The 25,599-nt window shown below is 43.8% G+C and overlaps 1 long non-coding RNA gene across 2 annotated transcripts; it reads right to left on the reverse strand.

Moving 5' to 3' along the window:
* On the reverse strand, positions 1 to 25,599 carry LOC115076533. 2 transcript variants are annotated; one of them, XR_003852787.1, is made up of 5 exons: positions 25,315 to 25,599; positions 24,365 to 24,420; positions 24,236 to 24,266; positions 4,777 to 5,018; positions 1 to 678 (listed from the first exon to the last, which is right to left on the reverse strand). It is a non-coding gene; the product is annotated as an uncharacterized LOC115076533 (long non-coding RNA). The 2 variants fall into 2 exon arrangements; XR_003852789.1 differs by lacking the exon at positions 1 to 678 and having other exon boundaries at positions 4,623 to 5,018.

The following is a 25,599-nucleotide window of genomic DNA, read 5'->3' on the forward strand; positions in this document are numbered from 1 at the left end:
GGTACTGGGAGGGCCCAGGGAGGAAGGGCTCCTACACAAAAGAGAGTGCATGGAACGTAAAAAGAGACTGAATTTGTTTTCTGTGTTATTTTGGACTTTGAGTTACAGTACTGGAGCATTGCTACTGGTCTTCCCAGATTTTTGGATTATGTTACCTACTTACCAGTTTCAGTAAAGACTTTATTTTTGAACCACAGCTTTTTGAAGTGGAGTATTTTTTGTGTGACTGGAAGCCCAGAGAAAGAACAAAACTCTAAGGACCTTGAAAATACATTTTTTTCCCCTCAGTGCAGAAACCCCAGGAGATCATAGGGCCTTGCGTGGTCCATGACCCTCCTCGTGTGGCCCCCATGCCCAGGAGCTGATTGAGATGGGGAGGCAGCATGCAATTCATAGCTTTTACATTGACTAGTTCAGAGTAGTAAGGTGTTGTTGATTTTTATTCTGCCCTATGGTAAACAGCACAAATACACAAACTAAAACAAAAGGATACAAGATAATGCTACTGTAAGACATTTGTTTGCATTTTGATCCGCAGCTGAAAGGAGTCCATGCCAGGCACCATTGTTGCTGTCTGATGTCACTTCTCTGCCAGTAGCCCAGTTTAAAAGGACTGTCGGCAGGTGTTTTTTCAGCACACTACACTTTATCTTGAGCTGTTGCTACACGATAACACTGCTGTAACATAGAAACATGATGACAGAAAATCCGTATGGCCTATCTAGTCTGCCCAATTAATTTAGCTTTACAATTCCCATCATTCCCTCAGATCCCCTGTATTTATACCATGATTTCTTGAATTTAGATAACATTTTTGCCTCCAACACCTCCATTGTGAGGCTGTTCCATGCATTCACCACCCTCTTTGTACAGAAATATTTCTTAAGATTACACAAATTTGCTACATTTTTTTGAAGGTGTAAATAAACATGTGGATAAAGGTGAGGCAATTGATATAGTGTATCTGGATTTCCAAAAAGTATCTGATAAAATCCCTCATGAGCGGAGGAGTAGCCTAGTGGTTAGAGCCATGGGCTATGAACCAGGAGACCAGGGTTTGAGTCCTGCTGTTGCTCCTTGTAACCTTGAGCAAGCCACTTTACCCTCCATTACCTCAGGGTCATTTATCAAAATGCGATAAGGCGTTTTCACATGCGAAAAGCCCCGTTAACGCATGCGATAGAGCTTTAACGCATGCAAAAACGTGTTTAACGCATGCGATCACTCCATATCGTATGGTGCGATGCAAATTCAGAAAATAGGAGGCGTTAGAGGCGGAGAGTGGGCTGGGTTAGCCTGTTTGCGAAGAGCTATCGCACAGCCATAACACTGATTTTAACAACACCTCTTTCAATTGCGTTAGGCTGTGTGATAGCTGCCGTGACTGTGCGGTAAGGTTTCATTGCCATTTGCAATGTCTCCTGTAAGTCCTATTTCAGGTGAATTGATGGGGTCCAGAGCCTGAGAGAGAGACTGGCCATAATATCATGGCCCATAGGTAGGTATTTGTATCCCTATGGTAGGCCCACCTAGTAACTCGAGGTGGGGTTTAGTGTAGGGGGTTAGGGGCCACTTTGATATTCTACGTGACACCTACGAACAGAACAGTGCTCTCTTGTGAAGATTTGCTGGCCTTCGGAGTGAGGAAACTCACTCCAAGATGAGATTTGTGCAGTGTTCTCTCAACCTAGCTTGATGGACTCTCTACCTGGGTACATCAAGCTAGGTTGAGAGAACATTGCCCAAATCTCATCTTGGAGTGAGTTTCCTCACTCCGAAGGCCAGCAAATCTTCACAAGAGACCACTGTTCTGTTCGTAGGTGTCACGTAGAATGTCAAAGTGGCCCCTAACCCCCTACACTCTTACCTAAACCCCACCTTGAGTTACTAGGTGGGCCTACCATAGGGATACAAATACCTACCTATGGGCCATGATATTATGACCAGGCATGCGCGCTCTCTCTCTCTCTCTTCCCCCCCCCCCTCCCCCTCCGTATGTCTAGGACCATTAACAATGGTCCCCTGGTGGTTGAATGAAGGAAATACAACAGGTCTGGCACTTATCGCAGAATCTGAAAATGGTATTGCAATTTGCGCTAACTTAACTCTTCGCTCAGGTAATTAGCACAAATTGCGATAAATGCTATATTAGCATAAAACACACCCCTTTTGCTATCGCATGCGGTACTTACCGCATTTTGATAAATCCACCCCTTAGATTGTAAGCCCTCTGGGGATAGAGAAATACCTACAGTACCTGAATGTAATCCACTTTGAAGCACTGTGAAAAGTGGAAAATAAATAAATGTTATGAGAGACTTAGGAAATTAAAAAGCCAGGTGATAGGGGCAGTGTCCTATTGTGGATTGCCAACTGGTTAAAAGATAGAAAACAGAGAGTAGGGCTAATTGGTAAATTTTCCTAATGGAAAAAGATGAATAGTGGAGTGCCCTAGGGATCTGTTCTAGGACCACTGCTTTTTAATATATTTATAAATGACCTGGAAATGGGAACAACAAATGAGGTGATCAAATTTGCCTATGACACAAAATTATTCAAAGCTGTTATATCACAAGACGATTGTGAGAAAATGCAAGAGGACACTGCAAAACTGGGAGACTGGGCATGCAAATGGCAAAGGAAATTTAATGTGGACAAGTGCAAAGTGATGCACTTAGGGAAGAGTAACCCAAAATTATAGCTACATAATGCAAGATTCCATATTAGGAGTCACCACTCAGGAAAAGGATCTAGGTGTCATTGTTGAAAATATGTTGATAACTTCTGTTCAGTGTGCAGCAGCAGCCAAGAAAGCAAATAGAAAGCTCGGGATTATTAGGAAAGGAATGGAGAATAAAACAGAGAATATCAGAAAGCCTCTATATCGCTCCATGGTGCGACCACACCTTGAGTATTGTGTGCAGGTCTGTCACCGCATCTCAAAAAAGACAAAGTAGAATTAGAAAAGGTAGAGAGAAAGGCAACCAAAATGATAAAGGGGATGGAACAATTCCCCTATGAGGAAAGGATAAAGAGGTTAGAGCTCTTAAGTTTGGAGAAGAGATGGCTGAGGGGAAATATGATAGAGCTCTATAAGATAATGAGTGGAACGGATAAATATGAATCAGTTATATACTCTTTCAAAAAGTTCAATGACTAGGGGACATACAATGAAGTTACTAGTTGATACATTTAAGACAAATAGGAGAAAATATTTTTTTACTCATCACTTATAAGCATGAGAGTAACTTGCTTATTGCGGCAGTTACTACCTCTAACCAATTAGGCTTGATACGTCACTTTGATGCAGCTCCAGCACTGCTCTCTACAACAAAGGCAGGGACGGAAGGAAATTAGAACCCAAAGTTACCAATAAGGGCCCTGACCTCAGCGGTCAGAGTAACAGATAAGTATGAGAAAAATAAGTGTGAAAGCTTGCTGGGCAGACTGGATGGGCCATTAACCAATGCTCTGCAGCTTTAGTTAGACCTTTATTGAAAAAGTTGTTTCTAGACACAAAGTAAAATTTTAGACCAGTCTCTAATTAGATAACTTGGAGAATGTTTTACGAACAGCTTGTAGATTTTTTAAGAGGAACAGGATGCTCTAGATATTTACCAATCAGCTTTCGGAGCAAGGCGAAATAGGTTTTAGTGAGGTCCATGTTCAGAAGCATTCAGACGGATAACTCAGAAGTTATCTGGCTTAAGGCCAAATTTTAATAGCCCTGCGCACGCAAATACTGGGAGGTATGCATGTGGCCAGGCCATGTGTGCGCAAGCGCATTTTTGCAACAGCCCGCCCACATACGTCTCCTGATATGCATGGAAGTGCCAGGCTTTATGAAAGGAGCAGGCCAGGATCTGGGCGGGACAGCGGCTATTAGGCTCTGTCCCAGAAAAGCGCATGCCAGCAGCCAGCCAGTGCATGGAACTTACTACTGCTCAAAGGAGCAGATAAGTTTGAAAATTAAAAAAAAAAAGAGGTTAGTTATGGTAGGTTTAGGGGTCGGGGAGGAGAGGAGAGTGGGAAAGGGAGGAAGGTAAGGTAGGGGGATAGGAAAGTTCCCTCCCAGTCCTCTCTTTAATTGGAATAGATCTGCCCGCACATGCGTGTGCCAATATGAAAATTGAGTGCGCATGTATGCATGGGAATTGTATTTTTATAACATGTGTGCAGTGACGTGCACATGTTATAAAATCACTGCGTCCATGTGCGCGTGCCGGGAACCGCACATGGACACATAGTCGCACGAGTGTGTCTTTGAAAATCGACCCCTAAATGAATATTTGGGCTCTTAGCCTAGCCAGCTAGAATTTAGCCAGAGAAAATTAAGGATGATTCAGGGGCGTAACTGAGAGGAATTGAGTTGGCCAGAGCAGCTAAGTCTGGTTGGGCCAAAGAGCTGTCCTACAGTCAGCTGGATAATGTTAGCTGGCTAACTTTTAAGATACAATAAATCAAAAAGAACAATCACTGTGAGAAATTTTCAAATACAATTTTCTCTTATTGATTTTATGTTTACATTTTTTGGGGGGTAAGTTGAAAGTTTCATATGTTTATATAGGTGACTCAGCACCTCTTGATGAATATAATCATTAACTTCCAACCACCTCCGTGAATGTCATTTTTTTTCAATTTTTCTTAAGTAAAAGTCCCAAAAAATAAGTGTGTTTTCTAAAATTATAACCTTCCTTAAACGTCACTTTGCTCTTCGCTTTACTCTTAATGCTCTTAATGGTACGACCAACTTCCTAATGCAGGTTGAAAACTTACAGTTCAAACGGGAATGAATACCTTCATCCTCTTGTCAAATGCTGTTAAACACTGTAGAATTGAGTCTCATGAAAGAATAAATGCTTTCACCCTTCTGTTGTTGATCAATCACTAGACATCCCGACATGTACTTGTTTCAGACTACCTGTCCTTCTTCAGGGGATATTGGCACTGTTTAAATGTTTCAACTAGGTAAAGATGTTCTTGGGTTTCAACTAGTTTCGATGGCAGTTCCATTTTGACTGTAAAAGAAGAATGGATAGGTTTCAGCCAGCTCTGATGGCAGTTTCGTTTTGACTGTAAAAGAGAAACTGATAGGGGAAATGGGCAATGAGAGACAGGACAGAATAATGCCGTGACTCCAGATTTGTATCAAGGTCCTATATAAATTGGGTGAATGGTTTAGATAAGGGGATGGGTGAGGAATGATATACGAGAGATGGTTAGGGAAACAGTGCATCAGTGATGTCACAAAGTGAGGGGTGGGAGTGGGTGGGATTTGGGCTTATTAAAGCTGAAATTTAGCAGCTAGGCTCACAGCTGCAAAAAACAGTGAATGAAAAAGGACTGGGTGTGTTCTGGATAAGTGTGTATGTGGGGCACTTTTTGATGTAGGAAGGAGGAGGAGGTAAATTTGCATTTATTTATAAATGACATTATTTATCTTTAGATTCGTATAAAGAGAACTCTTTTGAGAGCCAGTGGCCAGAGTGATATCCCGTTGCTTGGGAGTGAGTAGCTGTACATGTTACTGCACCAACGAGCCGGTTGGAATCTGAAGTTGCTTTAAAAAAGTTCCCCTGATGCAGGCGGCAGGACAGCTGCCGAAACGCCATGGCATCGGGTTTATCTCAGCAATGAGTTTAAAGAACTTTGCGGCTTAATTTATGTATTTATTTAAAATCTTTTCTATACCGTCGCTAAGTTATATACCATCGCAACGGTTTACATGTAGGCACATAAATTAAGGTAGGTGAGTGCGTACTATAGTACATTCTAACAGGTGCCACAAAAGGTTCGGTTACAATATATCATTATAAGACAGTCAATTGTTTCGTGACAAAGGTCATGACCAGTTGTACCAGTAAGGTACTATTCCAAGGTAAAATTCATATTCTCTGTGTTTTACACTTACATTTATTGGGAAATAGAATTGTTGGGCTATTATAATGCACATTTCTGAGAATAGTGCTGTATGCTGGTGCTCTTTTGCCTCATCCTGTATATTTTCTATTCTCCGGTCTCTTTTAAAAATGCTTGTTTAAAAAGCCATGTTTTTAAACTTTTCTTAAATGTTTTGAGATCTCTTTACAATCTGATCTCTAGAGGCATTGTGTTCCAAAGTGTGGGGCCTGCTAAAGATAAGGCCCTCTCTCTCATTTGGGTTATTCTCGCTGTCTTTACTGAAGGAATGGTTAAGAGTGCTTTGTTTGCTGAGTAAAGGTTTCTGTGTGGGACGTGTATTCGTAGTGCCGGGTTTAGCCAGTCAGCTTTTTCATCATGTATTAGTTTATGTATGGTACATAAGGCTTTGAATTTTATTCTGTGCTCAATAGATAATCAATGTAATTCCACTAGAGTTTCAGTTATGTGGTCCCTCCTCCTCTTTCCGGTTAGTATTCTAGCTGCTGTGTTTTGAAGTGGCCTTAATGTTGTATTTGGGAGTCCTAGTAAAAAGTGCATTACAGTAGTCAGTACTGGAGAAAACCAGCACCTGAAGTACTGTTCTGAAATCAGTAGGTGTTAGTAAAAGTTTTAGTTTTCTGAGGATCATGAGTTTTGCATAGCCTTCTTTTACTTTTAGCAATGTGTGTTTAAGATTGATTTCTGGGTCCATTATTATTCCAAGGTTCCGTATTTTTTCAGCTAGGTCAATTTTCTGGTTGTTTGAGTATTATTGGGGTTTGAATGATTTTGATATTTTTTTTCATTCTAAATGTAGAAATTCTGTTTTTTCGATGTTAATCACAAAATCCATTTGGTTTAGTAATCATTTTATTATGTCTAGGTACATGTTAGCTAGGTTTAATGTTTTCTCTATTGTGTCCTCGATTGGTAGAACAAATTTAATATCGTCTGTGTAAATGTAATGTAAGATTCCCAGTCCTGTTAGTAGATGGCATAAGAAATAACATTGAAAGACATTGCGGTGAAGATGAGAGGAAACTGATCCATAACAGAGAGCTCTGCTTCAAGCTCGATATCTCGGCTTCGCTCCCTGTTGACACCCCTGGCATAGTCTTGACTGAGCCGTTTGAGATGGACTTTCCCCATGTCCCATCACTGACTTCGTGAAGCAAAGTTCACCCTAAAGATGAGCCATTCCACCCAGAACTTTCGGACTGCCACCACGAGATCCTCCTCCTCCAATAAGAAATTGTTGAAATGCCAGTGGGTGGCTCGAGGCCCGGCCGAGTCAAGCCTCACCTTCATGGACACCAGGTGGTGATCCGAGAAGGGCGCCACCTCAATGGCACTCAAAAGGGCCCGTGACTTTAAGTAGCCCATGATGTAGAACCAGTCAATCCAAGAGCGGCTGATTCGTCCCTCCAGCACTTGGACAATGGTGGCAGAGGTGGAATCATCCAGGTGATGTAGCCGCCAGACATCAGCCAGGGAGAAGTGGAAGACCATTTCCCCCAAACATGTGGCAGAGGCGGCATATTTCTCTCGACCACTTCGATCGAGATCCTCGAGGATGCTGTTAAAATCACCCCGAGCACTGTGGGATTGTGAGCTTGGCTCCTGATAGCTGAAAGAGTATGTCAGGGGTTAAACTCTATCAACACATCCAACTTACCCTTTCTTGGGCCTGCACTCAAGGCAGCAGAATTGTGTAAGCTTTATCCTGCCACTAACTGAGACAGGAAATCTGTCTGAAAAGCTACTTGCACGAGACATGCCTGCACCAGGAATAGATCTCAAACTGTAGCAACCCGAAACTGCTCTCTGCCTACTTCCTCTTGCACTTAGTCAGCTAGTTCAACACATCTTAAACTGCTTCAATGTCCAGTTTATGACCTTTTCCCCTCCCGGCCTGCCAGCTTACACGAAGTCAGCATAAAGGCCAGGAAGGACATTTATGGTATGACGCTGTAACAGCCAATGAATGATATATGTATTTGCAAAGAACCAATGATGTGATAACAAATCTGCATGCATGCTATGCTATGGAATTATGTACAATAAAAGGGGCCCCGGGGAAGGAGGAGGAGAGGTGACCTTCCCGGGGACACGCTTCACCACGAATCCTGCCTGATGTGTCTTCATTGATGCAACAAGCACCACCTCCTCCCTCGCCTTCAAGGTTTCCAGTAGGGCTGACAAACGGCGAAAGAATACCAACCTTGCAGGCCCATAGGTCGGGACGTGCACATTGATCAAATGGATCATGCAGCCTTCAACCCTGATCCGCAAGTGTAGCATCTGGCCTGGCATGACAGATCGGACTCCCAGCACATCGGCCCACAGGGACTCTGCAAGCAGGGTGGCCACTCCCCTGGCATGTCCGGAATGGCTAACAAAATGCCCTCAACAAAAAATATTAATGGTCTGGCTGGAAATAGATTGTATATGTTTGAACTGGGGAAACCTCATAAAGTGCCTAAATTGGGCTATATGGATATGCCCAATGGCTACTAACGAGACTCTAGCTCCAACTTAGTGGTTGTTAGAGAAAAGTTATTTATAATCATTGGAAAACCCCAGAATGTACAAGTTGCTCAATCTATTATTCTGATGGCTAATTTGATAGTCCAGTGCGAGTCAGCTGTGGTGGTATACAAAAATTAAATGTTATACCATAAAAGACTCACAGTTATGACGCCAAGATATTGTATACATAACTTCATGCAATAAGTATTGTAATCCCGACAGTGCAGTGTTTCGAGTAAATCCTCTTCATCAGGGAGTGACTCTTAAGCATGGAATATACCTCTATGACTCAGCTGTGAAAATGTGCTCTTTAGGTGATGGCAAAATTTGCTCCTTCACATTGAGTGCTGTGCTGACGCTGAAAATGTCGCAGTGATTATATCTTCTTGGTCAGAGTGCTTTTTCTCTCTTAGAATGCGCGATGTATTCATACCGCTGTCAGCACTGGACTATCAAGTTAGCCATCAGAATAATAGATTGAGCAACTTGTACATTCTGGGGTTTTCCAATGATTATAAATAACTTTTCTCTAACAACCACTAAGTTGGAGTTAGAGTCTCGTTAGTAGCCATTGGGCATATCCATATAGCCCAATTTAGGCACTTTATGAGGTTTCCCCAGTTCAAACATATACAATCCATTTCCAGCCAGACTATTAATATTTTTTGTTGAGTACACAAATGTCTGGTATTATCTGGATCATTATTTTGAGTATTAACAAAATGCCCTGCCATGCCACTCCAGGAGCCAGTTGGGTTCACTCTCTGGGAGTGGGTCTCCTGCAGGAGGCTTATGGAGTACCCTCCCCTCCAAAGAAAGGAGAGCACCCAGCTCTTGCGGAGACTGTCCCTGCAGCCATTGGGTGCTGATAGTCAGAGCCTTCCTCTGTCAGGAATTTGTTTTTGTAGTACTGGTGAGTCTCAAGGGAGAACCGCCAGTTGAAAATAAAACCTTTGGGCTCTCAGTGTCCCAAGAGCCCATTGGTTTGCTCTTTTTGAGATGGTCTACTATGCAGAACTGCAAAGCTGGTCCATGTCAAGCCACCTCTCAAGAGCCTTGTCCACTCTAGTGTTCTTTCCAGTATGCTCCCGCAAAAAGCGGTTCAGCTTGTGGAAGAGGATTAAACGGCGTGAGTTCACTTTACTCCCAGTACTTTCTGGGGTGTCCAGAGCAGGGAGCTCTTCCTCAGAAGAGTATGGGGAAAGCCTACGCTCTGTGGGCTCTATGAGATTGCTCTGTTGCTCGCATTGGTCTTCTGTGTGCTCTCCCCCTGGGTCTGGCTGTGTTGTTCCGGTCAGTGCCTCCTCTGATACCGTGTCAAAGGTCACCGGTCCCTGGTGGAAAAAAGGTTGGGGTATCTGCCTCTATGATGGGCATCTCATCCCCAATTGCTGTATTGCCCTTTTCTTTTCTCAGTTGTGTCAGACTCCCCTCCCCCCTACTTGGGTCAGGGATTCCAGGGGTAAGCCCCAGAATAGAGCCCAGCTCCCTGCCTTTTCTAGGCATTGTCCTCAAGGGGGTCCCCTCCTCCTCCCCGGCTGCCGCAATAAAGTCTTGCAATACGGCCAGTGGTGGAGGGAGGAGAGTGGGAGAATTAGCCCCTGAGAATTCTGTTAGTGGATGTTCGGTGTTACTGTTCCTGAGTTATGCGTAAGTAGGAGAGCTGTGAAATCTATTTCTGGAGGTAACTCCTCTCCCCATCCCAGAAGCAATAACAATGGAGATATCAGAAGTCCCATTCTAGCTGGGCCACCCCCGTTGTTAGAGTTGCGCTACTACTTTCCTTTTCTGCCACCATTCGGGCTTCCTACTGCCTTTCGGTATTTTTGCCTGTTCTTTCTCCAATCCTCTCTTTTACCTCTTGCCGAGGCTCACTTTCTCAGCAGTAGAAGGATCAGTGTCAGGGGATTTGAGGAGCTCATGACTTCTTATATTATGTATTCCCCCAGTCAAGGTGCTTTTAAGTCTCTTGGCAGGGGTTTTTCCTTCCGCTTCCTCTTCGGCCTCACATGGTTCTTTCCTTTCCTCTGTTCGGATAATTTGAGTGGCTTGTCCCCTTGCAGGCGGCAGTGTTGCATCAGGGCTGGATTTCCCATCACCAGAGGGTGAGTCTTCCATTGGAGCTACCTCTTTCTCCTCAACCTTTGGAGTGGTTTCTGAGGTGTCACGTGAGGCAGGAGGGACTTTCTTAGTCAGGGCCGTGGACATGTTTACTTTTTGTTTCCTCTCCACAGTTTTCTTTCCCTTCTTCACAATTTTGCATGTGGAATCTTCTATCTGGCATCCCGACTTTTCAGCCGAGGAGGGGAGGGAATCAGAGACGATTACCTCTGCAATGACAGAGCTGGTCAAAGCGGCTTTCTCTTTCTGCTGTTGTCGCCGGGTGCTTACTGTTCTTTCAGGGGTTGGGGCTGGGGCCCTTCCTCCAACCCTGGGCTAACTGGGGGGCAGCCCTTTCCTTAGGACCATGTTCAGAGGGGCTCAAGACTTGCTGGTGAGGGGCCAATGGAGTCTCTGCAGCCGTTGAGGGGTTAACTTTAGCTGTGTTCTTGGCTACAAGACATACTTTTTGGGAATGTCCTATTCCCCTACAGTTGTAGCACCTTGCCTCCCCTGCCACATAGTAAATGCGATACAGCTATCCTTCATAGGGGATGGCAAACATTTTCATCAGTGCGAGTGGGGGGGGGGGGGGGATGCACGGGTTCATCCCCGGAGGTTGCACTGGCAAAGACTTTTACTTTATCTTTCCTTCTGCCCCCTACTTTGGGGGTTCCTTCCTCTGTGGTTGGGACTCCAGCTCCAGCTGCAGCACCATTGCCTAGATTGTTAACTAGGACAGGTTCTGTATAATGGATCCCACCCATGGGGTCAGCGACATCTAAGGCAGGTAGGTTCCCATCTACATTGATGCTTTGCTGGTGGGCTGTGTTTATCCCTCCCAGGTTGAACGGGGTTTGGGTGCTCCCTCCCAGAATGGTACATGGTGGCTGCATCACCCCTCCCGGGGCGGTTGCAGTTGGGGTATTTCCCCCCAGGGGGACGCATGTCTGACAGTGCGTATGTGGGAAAATGAGAGGAGCAAAGGTATAAGTGAGCATATGGAATGTGTTAGAAAATGAGAAATGAGAGTTAGCATGCAAGAATGAGCATATGTGTGTGTGTGTGTGTGTGTGTGTGAAAGTGATCATGAACATGTGAGTATATTTGTGTGTGTATGAGAGTAAGTTTGTGCACATCCGGTTCCTCGCACCCTCCCCGTCACTGGAAATCAACAGTTCCCAGGTATGGAGGCCAGAGAGTTGGATCAAGGGAGAGCGCTAGATGTAGTGTACTTGGATTTCAGTAAGGCCTTTATAAGAACATAAGAAATTGCCATGCTGGGTCAGACCAAGGGTCCATCAAGCCCAGCATCCTGTTTCCAACAGAGGCCAAAACCAGGCCACAAGAACCTGGCAATTACCCAAACACTAAGACATAAATAAATTGAGCACCCTTGGTATGGAACCTACTAGAGTGACTGACTGGGTTAGAAACTGAGTGGGAGGCGACAAAGGGTAGTGGTAAATGGAGTTTACTCTGTGGAGGGGGTGTTACGCTGAGGAGAGTAATGGTGTGCTTCAGAGATAAGTCCTGGGACCGGATTTTTTCAACATTTTTGTGATCAACATAATGGAAGGATTATCAAGAAAGGTTTGCCTTTTGCTGATTTTTGCATCAGGGTAGAAAGCCAGGAAAGTGTGGAAACATAAGGAGGGATCTAGTAAAGCTTGAGGAATGGTATAGAGACTTGCAGCTAAGATTTAATGTTAAAAAATACAGAGTAATGCATTTAGGCTGTGTGGTAACTCGAGTGTAATGGCTTGGGAACAGCCAGAGGAAAAAAAGATGAGGACTCTGGCTATTCCTTAAGTGCACTTTATTTACAGTGAAAAACAAAAAGGGCAGCACAACTTAACTTCAAGTCTCAAAACATTTAATGCAGTTCACCTTAACTTCAGATCTAAAAAATATTTAGTGTAACTCACCTTTACACACAACAGATTCTGGCATATGGTATGTCTTTTCCTGCTTCTCGTGTCTTTCTAACCCTTCTAGGCCCTGAGGTCTTATACTCTGGTGAAGGGTTCTTTCCTTCACCCAGGATTCCCTGTGGGTCTCAACTTTAAGGAGGACTGGGCAAGACAGCTGTACCCAGCCCTTTAAGTCTGATGGAGTTTTCTGTACACTCCCTCATAGGCTGTAAAAACCCAAGAGAAAGATACAATATTGGAGGGTAAATTCTAAGCACAAAAAAGATCAGGATCTGGGGGTGATTGCATCTGATGACCTTAAGGTGGACAAACTGGTGGATAAATCAATGGCAAAAGCCAGAAAGTTTCTTGGCTGCACAGGGAGATGAATGGTCACCAGAAAAAGGGAGGTGATATTGCTCCTGTATAGGACTCTAGTGAGATCACATTTGGAAGCCTGTGTACATTTCTGGAGACTGCACCTTCAAAAGTATATAAACTGGTTGGAGTCAGTCCAGAGACTAATAAAATGATCAATGGTATTTGTTCTAAAGCATTATGAGGATAGACTTAAAGATCTAAACATGTATACCTTAAAGGAAAGGTGAGATAGAGGAGATATGATTGAGATATTTAAATATCTCAAAGGTTTCTATGCACAGAAGGCTAGCCTCTTTCAATGGAAAGGTTTTAGAACAAGGGGTCTTGGGATGAGATTGAAGGGATAGACTCAAGAGTAATCTTAGGAAATATTTCTTTATAGAGAGGGTAGAAGATGCATGCAATGGCCTCCCAGTGGAGGTGGTGGTGGCAAAAACAGTATCTGAATTCAAGGGGATCTCTGAGGAACTTGTAAGGGCTAGATAAATTGGATGGATGGGCAGACTAGATGGCCTATATGGTATTTTTGTGCTGTTATGTTTCTAGGTTTCTGTTACCGAGATGCTATAATTGAGCAAGACATATCACAGCTGGCGCTTCAAGGCAGCCCTTCCATCTTGGAAACACCAAAGGTGGCTGCCTTCAAAGAACCCATGCAATTGGGTAATACCTGACTTTTGTTTGATGAGAAACAAAGGCGAAGATTGCAAAGTCTTTGTCTCTACTATGCCGCACAAGATTATTTTGTCCATCAGTGCCCCCTGAGACCAGAAAACTCTATAAAACAGCTGTCTCATCAGGAAGGCAGCCTTGCAGCATTCTGCTTCCTCTCTGCTACTAACAGTTCTATTGTGACTTACCTATGGAAAACACTCTGTTCAAACCTAAATTTTAGTAGATTCCAGAGCTGGGGCCAACTTTATTCAAGAATCACTGCTACGTCAATGTGGTTGCTCTACTACCAGCTTAACTACCCCCTGTGTCATTTCATCCATTGACAGAAAACCCCTCCCTGGTCATGTGACTACAGCTTCCTCGCCCATCATGATGCAGATTGGGTCCCACCAAGAGAACATTCCGTTCTATGTACTATCTAAAGCATCCAGCTGTCTTGTACTTGGACTACCCTGGCTGAATCTTCTTCAACCATGTATTGACTGGAATTCCTTACAGATTGACCAATGGGATCATCCTGCCAAGAACATTGTATCATTTCATCTTTGTCTCTGCCCTCTTCACATCATACCACCTCGTCTGAGGTGCCGGTTTTGCCGCTTCAGTGTACATCCTGTTCCTATGTGAATTCTGAATTGTGTTGTCCTCCTGCCAAAGAACCCTTGTCCGTCAATCAGGACCAGTCTCAGTCCTTGTACAAGCTTTCAAACTTTGCTTCAGTTAAGTCTTCTGCTTTGAATAGTTTTTCAGTCCAGTCTCCATACCAAATACTCTCTGGATCCTGGGTCTGGACCCCTGAACCCCAGTTGGTTAAATAGTACCTCTGTCTCCTCAGGAGAAAGAAGAAACAAAATATGGAAGATACTGTGGAAAAGGAAAATGGAAAAAAAGAGAAAGCCACTGAAAGAAAAAAGACAGACTAATGCAATTAGAAAAAAATTAACTGCCCAGACAATAAAGATAGAAAATATTTTCTATGTTAAGTTTAGTGACTGGACTAGGTCAGCTTTGGGGATTTTGTATCTTTGTATTTTACAATACAGGAGGAACTGCATTTCTGTTTCTCTTTCTCCTGTGTTACACTGTATGCAAAGCTGATTTCTGGGATTTCTATAATTTTTGGTCCTTTATTCTGTATTTGGTTAAGGTCTGTCTGTGTTCTGCATGTTTGACAGAGGTGAGGTATTTTACTAGTGTTTAGTTTCTGTGTGGTTATCTGTAAAGGTATGACATTCTATTTTCCTAGTAAGAGGTATATTGGTGTTCTAGGGGCTGGTGCAATATTTGCAGTGTTGTGCTATAGCACATGTTTTATAGATCAAGTTTAGAAACATATCACAGGTGGCATGTCTAAATTCTATATTATAAACAGCTCTATTTGTGTTATGTAAAGTTTGTGAAATAAATTCATAGATTTGGCAGTGTTAGGGTGGAGATAAGTAAATGTGTACAAGAGAACCAGGATAGAATTCATGTAGGGAGGGGAATGGGGAAAGGGAGATGGAGTGCCTAGAGGGAGGGAGAGCAAGTGAGGAGGGGGGGGGGGGGGGAATGGATAGCGAGAGAAAGGAGAAGATGGGGAGAATGTCTGGAAGGAGAGGGAGAAAAAAGAAAATGGCTGTAGAAGGGAGAAGAGAATACATTATTTCAACAAGCCTTTGAGATTAGCAACTAGCAGGAGGGTCATTTTTGAAATTTGACTAGATGAGCTTAAATCAGATCTCCTGCAGACAGTTGTTAAAGATGTCATTTTTAAGCAGGTTTGTGTCTATGAGCATGGTATATATATATAGATATTCTTTCAGGTTATTTTTCCATGCTGTTCTATGAATTTTTTTTATGTGGTATCCCTTGCCTTATCTATGTTTTAACTTGTTTTTTTTGAACCGTGGATATGAGTGGGTAATATATTTTTTAAATAAATAAAATCAGACTGGAGGGGAGTTTGGAGAAGTGGAAGAGTGCCTGGAGGGAGAGAAAGGAGGTAATGGAGAGATGGGGAAGGGGGCAGAATGCCTGGAGGGAGAAGGAGGGGAAGACAATATCTGGAGGAGGGAGAGGGATAAAATGCATGGAGGGGAGGACATAATGCCTGGAAGGAGGAAGAGAAAATGGATAGAAATAGGAAAGGAGAGGGAGAATGCTTGTGGAGGGAAGGGAGGAGAGAGAAGACCTGGACTTATAGAGAGAGGGAGAAGGGGGAGGGAAAGCCTGGAGGAAGAGGGAAGGGAGCAAATATCTGGCAAGAGGGCACCATCTACAATTTTCACCAAGGAAACTATTTGCCCTAGAGCTGGCCTTTGTCCCAGTCAAATTTTGAGCTGACATTTACCAGGTAGAAATCTTTAGAAGTTTTACAATGAAAGGGGGAGGGGCAGGGGGGAGAAAATAGCAGCTTTGTCTTCCCTCAACCCTTCCTCTCTGACTGCTGACAGGAAAGGACAAGCATCAACACAAAGGCCAAATCACCCACATCCCCCTCCCTGCTCTCCACCTTTTACAGAGGATATTCAGAACAGACACTTATCAGGTAACATATACCAACTGGCTTTGACATACTGGTCTGACAAGTTCCCCTGTGCACCCTCCTTCTCTGGTTTTCTAACTTAAACTAAATGAATAGGATATGAGCTCCCATTCCCAGCCATACAGGGGAATCCAGATGTAACATACATAAAGAGAGAAAATTCAATCATACTAAAACATAGGCTAGAATCTCCAGAAATGTAAATATATCTCACATGGCTAGGTGAGAACAGAAGATGCTACAGAGAATGAAGCCTTCTCCCATTCTAATGGGAGCTAAAGAGCTTTCACACTGAACAGATACATTTTGAAACACTATTAACCTTTTTCTGCTCAGTTCATAACCAAACAAAATATAGCCACGGTAATTACAAGAAAAAAACCACACACACTACTGGATAGAAGAGGATACTGTGAATATAAAATAAATAGATTAACCTCATATCTCTATTTCTGACACTCATCTGGTGTGACGACCTCTTGCTGCCTAGAAAAGCATCTCCTAGCCTCTAGCACTGTTTCTTCTAGGAATCCAGAAAATTTACTTTGCAAAAAAAAAAAACCCTCTCCTTCCTTGTATCATTAGTCTAACAGGAGAATTATTTCTAGCTACATAAGATCTATTTTTTGCAATAATTTCCTCTGAATTGAGAAAAAATGCCTTTACAATGTTTCACAGACACATTTCCCTCCTTTGCTGTCCAAGAATAAACTCCCCTGATACAGGTCATTGATTCCTACCCAAAACATGTGTTGGTTTGCAAATGTAATTTGAAATGTTCTAGAAAATGAACTTTCTGTGATTTGTTGATGGCACAAGCCTGTTTGTCATTGCAATTGCAATTTTTTACTTATATTTTCCACTCATACTATTGTGCATGTTAGCTTAGTTTGCATACTTTCTGAATATTTTCACATCAAATTTTGTACTTTTTTTTTTACTTTAAAGAAGCGGTTTTGATTTGGTTCTCTTTCAACAATGTGACTAAATAAATCCTATAAATTTGTATTTTTTTTTTGTTTTTTTAATTTCTGGGTGATATCAGATGGTTAAAAATTAAGATCATGGCTATCCTTATCTATTATATGATGCCATCAGTTCTACAAGAAGTAATTCTCTGATGGGGTGGTAGGGATTATAAGGCTGACAAGTTGGTGTGGATGGGCAGACTAGATAGAAACATTATGGCAGAAAGAGACCATATGGCCTATGTTAATTATGGAGCTTTATCCTCTCAATTTCACTAAACTGAGGTTGAGAGGGAAATGGTGAAATTAGAATTTCACCTGCTAATTTCTTTTCATTGAGTTCTGCCAGACCAGTCCAGACTTGTAGGATTTGTCCCTCCTATCAGTACATGGAGCCAGAGAATGTGAAATCTTTACACTGACATTCTTCCCTATGTAGTCTGGTCAGTGGCATAGCGAGGGGTGGGCGGCCGCCCCGGGCGCCGGGTCTAAGGGGGCGCCAAAAAGCTATTTAAATAAAAAAAGAAATTAGTATTTTAAGCCCAGATGTAAGTGTTGTTGAATACTGGCAGATCGTCTTTTTTTTTGTTTTGTTATGAGAGATTTATAGTAATGGTCAGGGGCGGATTGACCTATCGGGGGATCAGGCATCCCCCGGTGGGCCGGTCTACCTGGTCACATGGTCTCAACCGCGTGGCTCTTCTTCAGCCCAGCCCCAGCCTCAACGCCTTCGCCAAGCCGGCAGGGGCCGAAGAAATACAAATCGAGGCCGGCGGGGGCCGAAGAAAAGAAGATCAGCCAGGTGAGCCAGCGGCGCGCGGGCCGAAGAAATGAAGATGGGAACCTCCCAGCCAGCCCCCGCTGGAGAAATTAAAATCGAGGCCGGCGGAGGCCGAAGCAAAGAAGATGGGCGCCTCCCAGCCAGCCCCAGCTTGAGGCTGGCTGGGAGGTGCCCATCTTCTTTGCTTCGGCCTCCGCCGGCTTGATTTTAATTTCTTCGGCCTCCACCGGAGACAGCCGGCCCCCGAAGGCTGGCGGGGGCCGAATAAATTAAAATCGAGGCTGGCGGCGGCCGAAGCAAAGAAGATGGGCACCTCCCAGCCAGCCTCAAGCGGGGCCGACTGGGCGGCACAGTCCCCGCCTCCCTTAAGCACGTCGTGGTCAAACCCCCCTTCTCAAAACCTAATCTAGACCCCTCAGACCCCACCAACTACCGTCCCATCTCTCACCTTCCCTTCATCGCCAAAATCATGGAAAAGGTGGTTAACTCCCAACTCATGGACTTCCTGAAAGACAACATCATTCTCCACCCCTCTCAATTCGGCTTTCGTAAAACCCTGAGCATGGAAACACTCTTACTCTCCCTCACTGACACCCTCCTCATTGGCCTAGATCGAGGACACAGCTATCATTATCTCTGGCTGGTCCGGGAATTTGGAACTCGCTCCCAGCTACATTGAGGTTGGAATCAAACTTTAAAAAGTTCAAGTGGGAGCTTAAGACCTGGTTCTTTACCAAGGCCTACACAGTTTAATTCAATATATTGAGACCAAAGTTGTTTCCTATGTTTTAGAAAATAGTAACAGCCTGTAATGCTTTATGAGATAATACAAAGATTCCACTCTTAATAGAAGTAGATATAAATTTTAGACATGCCTGACCCTCTAAAGGAGGATATTGGAAAGATGTAGGATATGTTCAGAACTATGTTTTTTTTAAAGAGTATATTAGGATTTTAGATATGTTTTAGGAATATTTTAGGTATAATAGTAATTTTATGTAAGAGAGGGATAGTTTTTAAGTTTTATTTTGTATGTTAATTTTACTATATATGATGTTTTAATTTTACTTGTTGTGAACCGTTTCGATGGCTTTTGAGCGACGGTATATAAAAAATGTTAAATAAAATAAATATATCATTGCCTTCCTCGACATCTCCTCAGCCTTTGACACAATAAGCCATAATCTACTCATTTCCTGCCTGACATTGGCATCACAGGCACAGCCCTCCTCTGGTTCCAATCCTACCTGGCACACAGACAATTCTCTGTTAAACTAGGCAACGCCAAATCCACAGCCTTCAACCTCACCCAAGGTGTCCCCCAAGGATCCTCCTTCTCATCCACCCTATTTAATATTTACCTCCTGCCCCTCTGCCAGCTACTATCGGACCTAGGCCTAAAATTCTACATCTACGCAGATGATGTGCAAATCATAATACCCATACAAGAATCCATCCCCATAATGCTAAAATTTTGGGAGAAATGCCTTAACTCTATCAATTCCCTACTCACCAACCTCCACCTCGCCCTTAACACAACTAAGACCGAACTGCTTCTTATTCACAACCACCAAACACGCAAGCTAAATACTTCCAACGACCCAGTCCCTAAACCCTTTATGGCACAGCAACAAATACGAAACCTTGGCGTTCTTATAGATCAACAATTGAACCTAAAAAAAACCCCACATCAATTCTGTCCTAAAGAAGGCTTCTATAAGCTCAATGTCATAAAAAAAACTTAAACCTTTACTCCACAACCATGATCTCAGAACAGTCATCCAGGTCACCCTCTCATCCAAATTGGACTATTGCAACTCCCTGTATTTGGGCCTTCCTCTCACCACAATCAAGCCCCTCCAAATGCTTCAAAACGCCACTGCTAGAATCATCATGAATGCTCGCAAATTCGACCACATGACCCCCCCCCCCCCCTCCTAAAGGACCTACATTGGCTCCCTATTCCCTCTCAATACTATTCAAAACCCTCACTATAATTCATAAATCCATTTACAAAAATAACCTTTCCAAACCACACAATCCTTCCGCCCAACCAGAGCAAACCTTAAAGGCACCCTGCACATCCCATCTCACATCTACAAGAGAATGCGCCATATCTATTGCTGACCCAGCGCGTTGGAATGCGCTACCCACTAACCTCCGCCTTGAGCCATGCCCCTACAAATTCAGAAAAAAGCTAAAAACATGGCTCTTCCATCTCGCATACCCAGACTAGACCCATTCATTATTCCACCCGGCCACTATCCCACGTCCCTAAGCTCCAACCCTTATACTTTCCTCCCCACTCGATTGGTGTTCATGTATAACATGTCATTAATATGTTAATAGGTTCATTAGTTTCAGAAGGTTACTCAAATTCATTCTAATCTGTAACCACACAGTTATTCTCTGCTTTCCCTTCAGCCTTGCCTTATAACTGTAATATCCACTGCCCCATCCCTGTTCTATGTAATTTCCAACTTTTTGTTGATGTAAACCGATATGATGTGCCTACTAATACCGGTATATAAAAGCTGTTAAATAAATAAATACTGGTGGCTTCAGATGAAGACCTAAATGATATGTAGAATCCTACCCCACATGTGCCATAACAAGAGTTCTCGAGCTCGACCTTGGGGAATGTTACAGCTGCTGCCAGCCCCCAAGAAACCCTGGATCCACTTGGCCACTGATTTTATCACTGACCTTACCCCCTCAAGTGGCAACACCATTATATAGCTGGTGGGGGATCGTTTTTCAAGATGGCCCATTTTACACCCTTTTTCTGGCCTGCATCTGAACTGGCCAATCTCTTCATTCAGCACATCTTCTGTCTGCATGTGCTCCCCTCTCTACATCCTCTTGGACCAAGATGTGCAGTTTACAGCCCACTTCTGGAAATGCCTGTGCAAGAAGTTTGGGATTACCTTGAATTTTTCTTCAGCCTATCATCCTCAGAGCAATGGACAAACTGAGTGAACAAATCAGCCTCAATGCCTTCCTACAGGCCTATGTAAACCAACGCCAGGATAAACTAAAGTTTCCCCTAACTCTTTAGATTCACAATGTCTTCCATATATCCTTGCTGAAACCAGCCATCCTATCCTGGCCAGCCAGACCATCCCTCAAACTCACCGAAATCACAGCTGAAGAGGACACCCAATACAAAGTTGAGAAGGCCCTGGATTCTAGGAGAGTCAGGAACCAAATCCAGTACTTAATCTCCTAGAAGAACTACAGCCCCGAAGAAAATTTCTTGGAGTCAGCTTCTAACCTCCAAGCCCCATAACTATTGTGGGACTTCCACCAGAGATTCCCCAGGAAACCCAAGCCTAGAGGGAGTACTATTACTTTTGGCAGATCATGGGACTGCTCCGCAAGCTGCTGCACTCACGCCAGCTGCTGCCCAATGCTGCTGGAGGCCTCCTTTCACAGCAGAATGGCGCTGTGGCTGCATGCCACCAACCGCCGCTGATGCTGCCATCCTAGCCAGGCTGTTGCCTCCCCTTAGGTGCACGTGCACAGAATATATAGGCCCGGCGGCACAAAACACTGAATGGCGCCTCCTGATTTCAGCCTGACCAGGCTATTTAAGCAAAGGTCCCACAGCATTACTTCGTCTCAGCAAAGTGTCTCCTGCCTACAGCAGTTTGTGTTGCTCCTGCGTTTCTGGTTGTCCCTATGTTTCAGAATTTCTGATTGTTCCTGTGTTCCAGCCTTGCCTTGCCCAGCCCCTGTTATTATCCAGCCTGCCAGCCACCAGAGGCCCCCATGGAGCTACACTTGCTCTTGTTCCAGCCATAGTCTCCATGGACTAATGAGTCAGCAGGGCTTGGCCTATTTAGCTCTGCCTCTTGGTACACCTGAAGCCTTGTCATCAAGTCTTCTCAGCTCCTTGCTTGGCCCTGTTCTGCATTGTCTTGCTTCATGGCCTCTGGGCCTTCCAGCTCCATCTTACTTAGTCCTGTTGCCTCTGGCTCTTCTACCTCTGCCTTGCATAGCCTTATGGCCTCTGGGCCTTCTGTTACCTTACATTCTGTTCTATGGCCTAACTAGGCCTTACCTTGTGGCCTCCAGGCCTGCTATTACCCTACTCAAGCCTTACCTTACTTAGTGGTATTTGGGCCTCCTGCCTCACTGCCTTCGGGCTTCTTTTTGTGTTGTCCTTGTCTGCTCCTACCCTTATCTGCCTTTCTAAATCCTGCCCTAGTCTGCCTTGTTTAGCTCTGTCCTTGTCTGGTCTTGTTATGCCCTGCCTGGGGCAGTCCCCGGTATGTCTGTAGCCCTGTATTGTCTTGTATCCAGCCCCTGCCTCCAGTCCTGCACTGCCTCAGTATCGAGTCCTGGTCTCCAGCCCTGCATTACCCCTAAGTTCCAGCCTTCACCTTGGTCCCAGCTTCAGTCTAAGTCCTGCCAGCTGCCAGAATCCAAGGGCTCAACCTGCGGGGGAGGTGGCTGGTCTAGGCAGAATATCCTCTCTGTCCTGCCTTGAAGTCCTGTGATGCTCCTGTGGAGGTTTCCAGCCCTAGCAGGACCCTCAGTTGTTTATCCAGTGTCTCCTGTGCGTCTTCATCTGTCCTTAGTCTGATCTCTTGGACCTCACTACGCTGGACTGACACCTGGACCTGACCTTTTGTTTTGTATCCTGTCTAGGCTTATCTGCTGCCTGCCTCGACCATTGGTCTGTTCCCAATCTGTCCAGTCTGCTGCCTGTCCTGACCTCAGTGTGTGTCTCTGGAGTCTTGCTCACTCCACCACTCTAGGGACTGACCTAAGCCCTGCTGGCCGCCAGAACCCAAGGACTCAACTTTGAGGGGAGACAACTGGTGTAGGTGAAGCTCCAGTCTGTCCCACTTCAGGGTGTGTTTGCCAGCTGTCAGTCTTGTAGGTTTGCTTATGAGACAGTCACTACTGTCACGCTGTTCATCACAGATACACCTGAGTACCCAGCTAATTAATCTAATCCTTTTACATATTACTTACATCCAAATTTTCCTAACAGAGTCTAACAGAATATCAATATAAAGAAAGATGTATTAAAACTCTCTCCAAAGGATAGCTACGGACTATCTGCGCTGTTGTCATCAGCAGTGTAAGGATCTTTCAAGGCATTTCACTTAGAATCCAGCCAGTCAGTGTGTGATAGGACACAGTTGAGGGCAGAGGTGTTTCTCCTCTGAATCTCTCCAGAGACAGCCCTAAGTATCTAAAAAGTAGTAAAAACACAGGAGGGAATAACCTTAGGTAGATCAAGGAGTGAATGGTATGGTATGATTGGTAACTTTAGTGACTGTATGTTAATGAAATTACCAGTTTCCAATGTAAGATTTCAGGATAGTGACAGATACCTTTAAAAGTTCTGTGCAGCAGTCTTTTACTCAGCTAGATAACTGTTGTGTGACAGAACCTCAGTTCATGTGAGGTTGAAAGAATTTCACATCTCTAAAGCAAAGTTAATTAATTTGAAATTCAGTTTCCCAGTACAGTCTTTTTTTTTTTTTTATAACTGGCTGTTTACACTAATGCCATATCCAATACTATAGATTAATGGCAAAAAAAAAAAAAAAGTCACCTGCCTGAGTCCCATTGCTGTTTCTGTATTGCCTTGATCATTTCTATTACTCAGAGTGAGCGAGAAAGAGAGAGACTTTCCCCTCTTGATATTCAGAAGAAGAGACAGAAAAAGAGAGGGAGAGAATAATAGTTACCAGAATCTGCACAGTTTCTGGTGAGTGAGAGGATCCATATGTGTAAAAGGGACATTAGAGTTAAGGTGGTGCATCTGAGTCAAAGTATTGACTGCGCAGGGGATAGTTCTTAAAGACTGTGTGATCTACTGTTAAAAAGTGGAACCAGAACATCATTGTCATTGGTGATATTTTTCACTTTAAAACAAACAAAATATCACAACACTTTAACAAAGGGATGAAATATCAATTATACTCCTCAAACACATTACAGTTTATATGTAGAGAAAAAAATATCTGAGAGTGAGAGAGAGTGTTGTGTATATACTTCGAAGACCTATTCCCTCTGTAACATCCTAGATAGGGCATTATCGATTATTTTGTTTTTTTTCACAGAGTATTACAGTTCAACTAGCTGGCAGAGACCACATATAGCAAGACTGTAACATTTGCAGAAAATCACCGGGGCCAATGTAGGTAGCGCACAAATTATTATTTTTTTTATTTAAAGACAGGACACACTCTGGTATCCAGAAGCCAAAGACCCTAATGAAGATTGCTGCATCCAGGACCTCCATCATCAGGCCTTTGGCCACTCAAGCTGTGCTCACCAGGCATGAGGACTTTAGCTCATATGCCAGATACAGCAGAAGGGTGAAGAGAGCAGTACAAAGAATATAGCCAGAAAGAGAGAGAAGGAAAAAAAACCAAAAAACAAAACAAAAACTTTACAGAGCAAAGTCACATAAACAAACAAGAAAGCTCATACTTACGTCCTTAGTTTTCTTCCATTATTTGGGATCACTGTAAAAGAAATCAACCCACAAAGAATCAAACTATTTAATAATACAGATTATTGCTAATATCTAGCAAAATTGGTAAATCATACTGCAATTTGTTACCTCATTCTAGATACTTATCTGATTGGGGTCTATTCAGAATGGGTGCTGGGAAAAACCTATAAGAAATACACATAAATACTGAGTTAATTACTGTTTACTCAAACTGTGAATGTTATTCTCTTTCTTGCCACTGAAACACAACAGTGGTGTTAAATACAGTTCTGTTTACCTCTGATTCCAAGCATTAATAATAATTTGATTTAATCTGAAGTGTAGACTTCTGCCTTTACCAGACTCTCTATCCCTGGAAGACTGGCTGGGTGGATTCCAAGCCACTCTTCCTAAAAGGAGACCCGGCTGAAAGGTGAGTTTTCTTTCTTCTGCTCCTTCTTTTGTAGTACATTGGTGCCTCAACCAACAACTGAAATCCTATTACCAATAATTACCACCTTAGCCACCGAGAGCGGGAGAGTCACTCAGCACCAGAGGAGGGAGGGGGGTCTAGACTTAGAAACAGGTAGTAGGGCAAGCTGAGGAGCGATGGACTTCGGAGAAGAAAAAAAATAATCTATATTTCTGGTCTAGAGACGTTTGCTAAAGTACAGCTCGCCTTAAAACTCGAAAAGCATAATGGCAAAGTAAATGTGCGCGCGCGCGCACTGGGGGAGGGAGAGGGGAGAGAGAACCGGTAGCAGCAGCAGAAAGTGTGGCTGTGCCGAGCGACCGAGGTGGTGGTACCCTGCGTTCGCGGGGGGAGGTCTGCTCGGCTTTGGCCATCCATCCATCGGGAGGGACCTGCCGTCCTTACTTGAACCCGCAAGCCAGTTCTTTTCCGTCTCAAACATCTCTCAGCATGCGAGTTAGCAGCAGCTCACTGCCTCACAATATTTATTGTAAGGCCAGATGCACTAAAAATGTTCTTCCAGTGTGCGGCGATGGGGTGAAATGCTTAGTTGAAAAAATAGCAACCGTAACTCCGTAACGTCAAAAAAGTAAAACTGTGTACTTACTTTCAATATTCTGTGTGCACGGTAAAACAACTGAAGAGCGCTTTCATTTTCACATAAACAACACAAACCCAAGGGCTTAGGTGCCACTTTAAATGTTTACGGATTGGCTGCCTCCCCTACCCCTTAGGAAGGATCGTGGTATGTATAATCAATAAAATACAAATGGAATAAAACGAAAGTGAGGACCCGCTGCCTGCCCGTGTCGGCGTGCGCGTACCGGGGCCGAGGCGGCGCGTACCGGCAAGGGTTAAAGGCGTCGGGGCGACGAGCAACTGCCGGCCCAGC

This window comes from Rhinatrema bivittatum, chromosome 1 (genome assembly GCF_901001135.1).
Source record: "Rhinatrema bivittatum chromosome 1, aRhiBiv1.1, whole genome shotgun sequence".
Classification (NCBI taxonomy): domain Eukaryota; kingdom Metazoa; phylum Chordata; class Amphibia; order Gymnophiona; family Rhinatrematidae; genus Rhinatrema; species Rhinatrema bivittatum.